The sequence below is a fragment of the Apium graveolens genome, chromosome 5, assembly GCF_009905375.1.
Source record: "Apium graveolens cultivar Ventura chromosome 5, ASM990537v1, whole genome shotgun sequence".
In the NCBI taxonomy this organism is placed as follows: domain Eukaryota; kingdom Viridiplantae; phylum Streptophyta; class Magnoliopsida; order Apiales; family Apiaceae; genus Apium; species Apium graveolens.
In genome coordinates, this window is record NC_133651.1 from 104,286,375 (window position 1) to 104,297,461 (window position 11,087).

Sequence of the window (11,087 nt, forward strand, 5' to 3'; positions counted from 1 at the left end):
ATAAAATTAGCACACAATAGTTGATATGGACTCATGCATGAACTCATTCAACAGTAGGTTTCAGAATAATGACAGCTCTTTAGCAAAGTGTTAGTTATGCCTTATTTCTAAGATGTACTGAAGTGAATCAAACTTTACTCTTTGTCTGATATTTAGCTTAATGCACACACTAATCACTCCATATGAATGATGAAAATTACTGTTGTGATCTATGTTGTTTTAGATGAAAAGTCATTGTGTCACATTGCACAAATTCTGAGGACACGTTCTGATTACATATTCTGATGATTAAGTTCTGAAGAATATAAATCAGAATTTGTGAGAGGACTTACTGTAGCGCCCTCCAAACCCGGGTCAAAAGTTTGGGGTCCACAACACAAACACAATATCTCAACCTGTATATGAAATATTAATTGAAATGACCCTGCTCTATATAACCATGGATCGCAATAGGGTTAGGTATGAAAACAAGCCACAATCCTTAATTTTTATTACAACGTACCAAATCCCAACTAATTTAACTTACAACTGATAATAAAATTTTTTTTACAATCTTACTATCTCCATAAGCTTCTGCTAGCTCGATCCAACTCAATCTGGAATCCTAGCTCGCACATTGAACTGGGAAACCTCGCTATCAACTGTATCCCTTTTTAACTGTAGAATACATAAAAAGATTCGCAAGAGTGAGCTAACTAGCTCAGCAAGTCATAATAACGATAACTGAGGTTAAACAAGGATCAAGTGAGATGATTCAGATGAATCAAGTTTCTTTTTTTAACTAATCATTAGAATTGGATATTCATTTTAAGCTTTAAAAAAAACCAAGGTTAGGCTGCTGATCAGTCACGCACTAACCCCGAGCAAAGCACACAGCACTGCTCTAATTACTGGATCCAAGGCACACATTGGCCTAATTCGACCACGAATCTGGTCTGACCACGAATCTGGTCCGTATAAGAAAACTATCCAATTCTAAAACAATTCAGTGTAATAAATGATGTAATTCAATAAGCAAGATCATAATCCACATTGATAAAGCATTTGTACAAAAGCGTAACGCGTTTCATGAGTGTCATAAGGATATATCAAGGTATGTACGAGAAACAGTTTTCAACCTGTAAAAGGATCAGGTATTAGACAAATGATGGTTTTTCAAGGTATTGTTCTTTGAGGTTTTAAAGAATGGTTAAAGTATAAAAGTTTCTGTGTTTTCAAACAATTTTCTTCCAATGTCTGGTGTTTGGTAGTTTAACATTTGGAGAGTAGTATCATGTCGGTGTGATTTGGTATCCGAGGATCAACAAAGGATGGTTTACAAAGAACAAGGCTTACGGCTCAAGATCAAGAAAAATCAGGGATTCAAGGGTAAATAATTTAATGCACTTGCAATGTAAACAAGAGTTATTTTGAATAATAGCGACATGTTATAAAACAGTTCGAAAACATTGATAATATATCTTGAAGAAAAGTTCAGAAATACTTGTCTTACAAGGCTTTACAACTATTACTGATCAACTCTGAGCTGACTTTGCTGCTCAGGCTCTAATGTCCAACCACTAGATCCCATTGGATTCGATTTCGACACTCAGGTCTTCCTGTTGAAACTCTACTGAGCTCGTCGACTGACCACTAGGTTATCTTTAATCCATCGTCCACTTTCAGGTTCTCGACTATAACCTACAGGGTCGAAATACCCCATGTTAGACGTCTAGGTATGCTTGACATATCCTCGATACTAATTCTTACCCAATGATATTCAAACCCGACTCGTAATTATTCATATTAGAATAACACAGAAAACAATTAGGGTCCACATTCTCGAAATCGATCCAGTATTCATTTTCAGAAAATACGTATACTCGTCATTTTACTGAAATTAGGGTTACTGTGTTTTGGTCAAAACATACAACACAACATACAATCAGGTTCGGTATAAACATACGTATATGTATTTACTTATACTCGCGCAACGTCCCGATAATCCTCGGATACGCTCCCGGATTTCCGTAGTTCAATTTTCTCAGAAATCGGGCAGCGTCCCCTTTGTTTATCGGATTACCCGTCGAAACATCAATCGACGTCAATTCAATAACGACAATCCAATTCATAATAACCACAACTCCAATCCTCAGTTTAACCCAACAATCAATCCAATCACATAATCTAACCAACATTACAACCGGATATTTAATTCCTACATTTATTTATTTATATTTTTTTTCGAAAATTACCAAATAATTATACATTGTTATTTTGGCTCAAGAATCATCATTGCCAATAATCCGTCGACTCAACGAGTTCATTGCCGACGGCGGCATAACTCCAACGGTGCCCATACGGGTTTCCAGCCAGAATTTCGCCAATTAAGTCATATTTCCCGCAAACAATATTTTTATATCACGAAGTTTACTCAAATACTTTATCTGCAGAAAACAAGTAAACTGAACCAAAAATACGAGACCAACAGAACTGAAATCACGCAGCATAGTACAGGGCACGCGCACTAAACGTGCAGGCCACCTCGCCGGCCGGAGCACGGCGGCGGCCGGAAAGCAAGTCGGGAAAATAAACACAGCAATCACAACATCAACTAACTGACACACACACATATACGGATGTATATATGTATTTATCAAATAAGAAGAATTGAACCGCTGCCAATGATCAGAAAACAGAAGCAAATCGGAAGATTCACGGTGGCGAACTGAACGCCGGCAACCAGAGTAGTAAATCGAAGTAACCGGAGGAACAGGGCAACGATATCTGAACTCGCCACCGCCGAGAACAATTGCAGGAACAAAGGAGAACAAAGAGAGATTTCAGTTGTATTCTGTTTTTCCCTTTTTTTTTCTTTCCCTTTTTACTCTTTTATTTTTTTTTCTTTCTGTGAATTCAGAAATCGCCACGTTTCAATAGATTAACAGGACACTGCCACGTGTCCGTTTTTCCTGTTCTCACAGCCCCATTTTGTCCCATTTTTACAATTTAACGAATCATCGCATAAATAAAATAATCCCGAAAAATTCCAAATTGATTCTAAAATATCACAAATAATTCAAAGTTATTAAAAATAAAATTTCCATAATTTTAAAAGTATTTTTGAGACGCAAATTATACCCGCATTTCACAATTAACAAACCGAGTTGTACTTAAAACAAATTCAGAAAATTACGAAAATAGTTTTAAAATATTACAAATATCCCGAAGTTCATAAAAACATAAATTTTGAAATTTTAAAACAATTTCTGAAACGCAACTTACACCCACTTTTAACAAATCAACGAAATAACGTGCGGTTGAAAGCAATCCCGAAAATTTCCAAAATAATTTTAAAATTCTCGGAATATTCCAAACTTAAATAAATATGAGTTTCATAATTTTTAAAGATTTCTAGAATTAAATACAGATTTTACAAATAAATGAAATCAGAAAATCATACAGGGTTAAATAATTGATAAAATATTGATTTCTAAATTTTGTAAAATCCCAAAATAATTATTGAAATTATAAAGTCATAAAACTAATTTTAGAGACAATCCAAATATTTACGGATTTAAAACTGCAATAAAATCACCTTTAAAAGTAAAATAGAACAATATATCTAAGTCTTTATCTACACCTTCCAACCCTTTACACCCATAAATCACAGACAAATAGTATATATCAACATACTGCTGCCAAAAACCAAGACACATATTTTATTTAATTAATAATTTCCATAATTGCATAATTAAATAATTCAAAAAGATTACACGAGTCGTTATATCCTTCCCCCCTTAAAAAGATTCTGTCCCCAGAATCTGGTCTAGTTACACAAGTGAGGATATTTGTCAAGCATATCTGACTCTAATTTCTAAGTAGACCCTTCTACTCAAGGGTTCACACATACTCATAATAAGTATGTTCTCATTTCCAAGGACTTGCCTTTGACGATCAAGAATTTGGATTGATCACTATATGCAGAACAACTTGGACAAGAGTCCCATTGGCTCCTGATCAATCACTTAATTTAAACCCAATACTTATTACTTTAACATTGATAAGTAAAATACCTTAGGTGTACACACGGGTGTGACGGCCATATCATTTATGAACAACTTTATCTACTTTTATCAATACCTCGAATGGTTCACTAATTTTAGGACTTAGCTTGTCCCTTATACTCAAACTTATCCAATCTCTTTCAAGACGACACTTTTATTAACACTACTGGTCCTATTTCTATATTCATACTTTCTCTCAATATAATTTCATCTTCTTTCTTTGTCTACTCCGAGCTGCTTCAACTAATAACATTACGCTCTTGATGTGTAGAATTAACTTAGAATTTAACAACTTCCTTTCTCTTACTTTATCTCAATAAAAATGGGGACCTACTCTCGCGTTCACATGAAGCTTGGTAAAGTAGCATTCCAAAGCTGACATCGATGATAATTAATCATTCCAATGTTTTCTTAAAACTTAATCTCTCAATATATCTTATAGTTCCTGAATCACTTCCGTACGTTGACCTTTCGTTTAAGGATGATAGGCGGTGCTCATTTTCAACTTGATTTCTAAACATTTGAACATCTCTTACTCTTTTCCATCAGTTAAGGCTGATAAGTAGTCTCGTATATCCACGTATTATCACCTTTAAGTATTTAAACTTCAGATTCCACTCTTTCCTATTCGTCTATTAATTCCTCGGTGGTCTTAATTACATCCAATCTTCTCTCTCGGCATATGCATATATTACCCTACAGCTTTGCTTAGGTAGTTGTTCGTGGATCAATTCAGAATCTTTTGTTAATCTTAGTCAAAATTTTATTCTTGAAGACTCAACATATAGTTGCTTTCCTTCTGATCTTCGGAGAAAAATCTTTGGGCATTCCATGCAGACTTTCTTATCCTTTGAGTAGCTGAGGATGTTATTAATAAATACAGTTTGCTTATCCAAGTACTCCTTATACACCACGTTCCTTAATTCCTTATAGCCACCTGATACACTCGTCATTTCAAATAATATCACCAGAATTTGCAATGCTCTTAACTCACTTTAATCGTAATCTCTGATATTTTCTCAGGTTGGATCTTAAGTTAATCCTCGAGATATAATATATTGCTTGAATTAGGTCTCGTAGGAATTTAATTCTTTATAGGGGTCACTTAGTCTTATTCGTTGTTTTGCTAAACTCCCACTTCACGATTCACCTCTTGTAAAGTCACTTCCTGGGTCTGCCTTATCCACTAGGCTTTCCAATACTTAGTCTTAAATCTTTGACATGTCCAACACCTCTTAATCTATCTTGAAATTTTCTTCTTATACTTGGTTATCACTATTTTTCTTTAAATTTCCATATATCTTGACATCTCTTCAATAATATAAATACTTAATATTGTGAATTCCCTGTGGGATCTCATTTCTTAATTCTTCTACTTGTAGCATCCAAGTGCTGGAAGAAAATCTGGAGATATCGTGATCGTTCTCCTGGGCGTATAAATTTACTTTTTCTAACTACTAACATTGTGATCCATTATCTTCTCTTGCCATCTTATCTTTCCCTTCACAACTTCAACTGAAAGGTTACACTATCCATCTTTCTTCCTTTTGGATTATGAATTTTAGCTTCCAGTTCCAACTTTCAGAATTCTATAGTTAATTCCTCTGGTATAGTTTCTATGTCTGTTATTACTTTCCTCTATCTTTGCTTTTATTTGTGAACACATACTTCAACCTCTTATGGCCTGTATAGATCTTACACCTTTCTCCATACATATCATGTTTCTCAAATCTTTCAAAACAAATATTATTACTGTTAATCCCAAATTATGGGTAGGATACTTCTGCTCATAAGGTTTCGGTTGTCTGGTTGCATATACAATAACTCTATTGTGCTGCATCACCACACATCCTATTTCCTAATGAGAAGCATCACTATACACTACCAAACCTCCTTGATGCTTTTAAGTTGATAAAACAGGTACTGGAACCATTCTTTCATTTGGCTCCACAAAACTTTCCCTTCATCCCTCTCCTTTTCACAAACTTCTTGCTTTTCCTGGTTAGCTTCGTCCAAGATATTGCAACTTTCACGAAATCTTGCACAAATTTCCAATAGTAACCGACCAATGATAAAACTTCTTACTTTTGTTGGTGTTTCTGGTCTCTTTTTATTCATAATAATTTTAACTTCTGCTGAAACTCTTTTGATCTTCTTTACATGGACTATTTATGCTGAGAACTATATTTCATACAACTTCTTTCTTCTCCAACTTCCCAGTCATCATTAAATGCTTTGCATGGTCCTCAATTGACTTTAAGTATCACAACTATAGCTTACTCGGATATTCCTTAAAGGTGCTGTCCATCCAGTTCAAATATTACTGGTATATTTATTAATCCAATTGATGATACGAGAACAGTACTTAGTTCTGAAAATTATCTTTGATATATCCATAGGTTTAATCTTCAGTTGTTGAAATGCCAAGTCTTAAATCAATCTCATAAAAATACTTTGCTTCTTTCGTTTGATCAAACAAATCATTGGATCGAGGTAACAGATACTTTCTTTTGATAGTAAACTTGTTGAGCTTTCGCTAATTGATGCATAATCATATACTTCCATTTTTCTTATTAACATTTAATACCGGTGCACCTTATGGGGTACACTAGGTCTAATCACTTCTTCTTCTAGCATTTCTTGCATTTACTTTGCTAACTCTTTCACTTTAACTGGCGCCATTCTGTGTGGGGCTTTCGACACTGGCTTCATTTCAGGTGCTAAGTTAGTCACGAACTCAATTCCTATATTCGAAGGAAATGTTGATAACTCATCCAAAACATATCTTGAAACTCCTTAATTACTATAAAATCTTCAAACTTTTTTTGCTTCCGACTTTTATGTATTCCATAATCACCATAATGCTCATACCTTGATCACCGTAATCATCATTAACATATTCGTTACCTTCTTTCATCTTCTGAACCTCCTCACCTTCTCATTTGGCGTCCTCAGAATTATCTTTCATCATGACGGTCTATCTGGACATCACGCTTTAATAGTTAATTCCTTCCTTAGAATAATATCGAATCCTTTTATCTTCCATGATATAAATTCTTCACAACTTATTGCCAGCAATCTCAATTTCACCATTGGTACTTACTTGTTCAAAAATTTCACGTTCTTAACTTGTTAGTCCTTTGATCCTAATCTTATCAATTCAACAGGGTAATTTATCTTATCAACAAAACCTTGAGAGATAAACAATTAAGTTTCTCTCACATCTTTTAATTATTTAACGCATAAGGTATTCACCCTAATCATCCATGTCATCACGTACGTAATCTGAATAACATATTTCACAAGAAAATCGCAATTTCTCGTTCTCGGAAATGTATTCCTCATTGGAGTAGATTTCCTTGACTCTTAGTGGATTCTTCACTGGGGCTAGTGATTTGTAATCCTCATCATGTGCCCGTGTTTCCTTTCCATGCATAAGAGGTAGATGGAACTTTGTCCGCTTGATTAAGGATATGTTGATTTCTGCTTGAAAATCTCTTGCAAAGAATGACAGTACAATGAAACGACTAGAAAGATTCAAAATTCAACAAAAATTAGAGTTGAAAAGAAAGAAGAAATAAGAATTTGAATATGAATGAGACAACCACATTGGTACTTAAGATGGCCAATCTTTCGTACCATATGGCATACAGCATATGATTAGGTGGCGTCCCACCCGACTCTTCGTCATTCTGACAAAGTGTCTCACCATAACACTATTTGTCCCAATCAGAAAGCAAAAATTGAGGGAAATAATTAAATTTGAAAGGAATGCAATATCCTCCTTTTCAATATCATAGCAAGGAGTTTATTTAAGAAAAGAAGTTCATACTTATTTAGGAATCAAAAAGGGAATATATGTTGTAATATTGAAGACAAGAACGATACCATTGGTCACCATCCACATTTCACTTATATTCATCTTTCGAGCTTGTTCGATCATATCTCCATTGTTTCATATAATAACTTTTAGAAATTACGTTGAAATGCCTTCCCAAATTAAGCATTATGATAGATTCTTACTTGTCACGTCTTGCGTCTTTAACCTCACACCTCTGCATATAATACTTTAACAACTCAATCATAATGATGTCCCTACCAGACAACCTCGAGTTTCCTTTTTCAATTTAGAATAACCCCGAAGCATTCAACATAGCGATCTTTGTGTTAGTAATATTCTTCTTTTTAGGGAATCTGGAAATCTTCTCAATCTCCTTCAGTCATACTCAGACTTCTGTTAGATCAGTGAATTCTTTGAACTTGAATAGTCCTGTAATTGGATGAGTAATTGCTCCATACACTGATTCTGCTGTTAATCAAACAATATTTGTATCTTTCTGTTAAGAATAACCAACTTTTTCATAATCGCGGATCACTTTGTCCTTTGAATTAACAATACTAAGTTTGAAACATCATTCTTCCAGGTAATCCGGACTTTCTAACAAACAAGAAACTCAAGTAGTAACTTGACAACCAATGTTTAAAAATCATTTTATTCAAAAAGACTTTTAGAAATTTGTAAAAGAAGATCTTTTTCAAAAACTTGTTTTAAAAGTTTGGAAAATCACGAACCTGGTTGTCTTTACTATATGAGTTAGTTGTTGTCCTTCCGACCTATAACAAGGTACCATATTAAAGAAACAATTACATAAAAATTCATTTACTCCAATCTACCCTTTCTCCTTTATTGGGTCCATTTTCCTTCCTTAATCGACGAAAACTTCAATTGTCGTTGCATGTTATCTTATTCGTAGCTTCACATCAAGGCTCCCATACTGGTAATACTCTCAATATTATCGTTGTAGTAGTTAAGTAGAATAGGCTATCCAATAGTCAACAAGTCGATTTCATAGAACAAAGTTTGCCCGTACCACATCACATCACTACTTTACATATCGCATTTATCATATCATCATCATTTAATTTCACAAAAATTCCAGGTTTATACTTTTCTTTCTTACTCTTTCAAAATTTAACTAGTTCATCCCATACTTATTCACGGGTGGCTTAGTCACTAAGGAATTCTTTTAACCTGATAACAGCTATCCTCTGAAACACTTAAATCTCCTTTCTAAACTTCGTCTCACCTCTATTTATATCTCAAGTGCTCACCATTTACTGTAACTCTCGAATCCATCCTCGTAGGTACAATCGCTTCATAGGACAAGTTCTAAAATGGGGGTATAGAACAGGGTGTAGGGTAAACTGAAGAGATATACTCACAACCAATTGTCCAGTAAAACAAAATTAAACAGATGGAGGTTCTTGAGTAGGCAGTCTCGTATAAAAAGGTAGTAGAATAGCGTAGAATAGCTTGAAGAGGTGCAACTGTCACAACCGAAGGTAGTACAAGTAATGCTGGCGGAGGAACAAGGTGCAATCCAATCTGAGAGAAGATGACGATCCTCGAACAAAAAGCTCCAAATGATCAAATGACACTGGGAAATCAAGATCCGTCATTTCCGTTGTCTGGAAATCACGTCGCAAACTGAGAATCCCGAATTGCAACACGAACCGTGCCGGTGACCTACTATGTAATCGCACTCATCCTTACGACGTCTTAGCTTTCTATATCCTAATCCTAACCCTCTACCCAGTCCCGACAATCTAGGCTTGTTTCAGTGACTTATAACCTGTAGCTCTGATACCAACCTGTGGCGCCCTCCAAACTCGGGTCAGAAGTTTGTGGTCCACAACACAAACACAATATCTCAACCTGTATATAAAATATTAATTGAAATGACCCTGCTCTATATAACCATGGATCGCAACAGGTTTAAGTATGAAAACAAGCCACAATCCTTAATTTTTATTACAACGTACCAAATCCCAACTAATTTAACTTACAACTGATAATAAAAAAAATTTCTTACAATCTTACTATCTCCATAAGCTTCTGCTAGCTCGATCCAACTCAATCTGGAATCCTAGCTCGCACATTGAACTGGGAAACCTCGCTATCAACTGTATCCCTTTTTAACTGTAGAATACATAAAAAGATTCGCAAGAGTGAGCTAACTAGCTCAGCAAGTCATAATAACGATAACTGAGGTTAAACAAGGATCAAATGAGATGATTCAGATGAATCAAGTTTCTTTTTTTAACTAATCATTAGAATTGGATATTCATTTTAAGCTTTAAAAAAAACAAGGTTAGGCTGCTGATCAGTCACGCACTAACCCCGAGCAAAGCACACAACACTGCTCTAATTACTGGATCCAAGGCACACATTGGCCTAATTTGACCACGAATCTGGTCTGACCACGAATCTGGTCTGACCACGAATCTGTCCGTATAAGAAAACTATCTAATTCTAAAACAATTCAGTGTAATAAACAATGTAATTCAATAAGCAAGATCATAATCCACATTGATAAAGCATTTGTACAAAAGCGTAACGCGTTTCATCAGTGTCATAAGGGTATATCAAGGTATGTACGAGAAACAGTTTTCAACCTGTAAAAGGATCAGGTATTAGACAAATGATGGTTTTTCAAGGTATTGTTCTTTGAGGTTTTAAAGAATGGTTAAAGTATAAAAGTTTCTGTGTTTTCAAACAATTTTCTTCCAGTGTTTGGTGTTTGGTAGTTTAACATTTGGGGAGTAGTATCATGTCGGTGTGATTTGGTATCTGAGGATCAACAAAGGATGGTTTACAAAGAACAAGGCTTACGGCTTAAGATCAAGAAAAATCAAGGATTCAAGGGTAAATAATTTAATGCACTTGCAATGTAAACAAGAGTTATTTTGAATAATAACGACATGTTATAAAACAGTTCGAAAACATTGATAATATATCTTGAAGAAAAGTTCAGAAATACTTGCCTTACAAGGCTTTACAACTATTACTGATCAACTCTGAGCCGACTTTGCTGCTCAGGCTCTAATGTCCAACCACTAGATCCCACTGGATTCGATTTCGACACTCAGGTCTTCCTGTTGAAACTCTACTGAGCTCGTCGACTGACCACTAGGTTATCTTTAATCCATCGTCCACTTTCAGGTTCTCGACTATAACCTACAGGGTCAAAATACCCTATG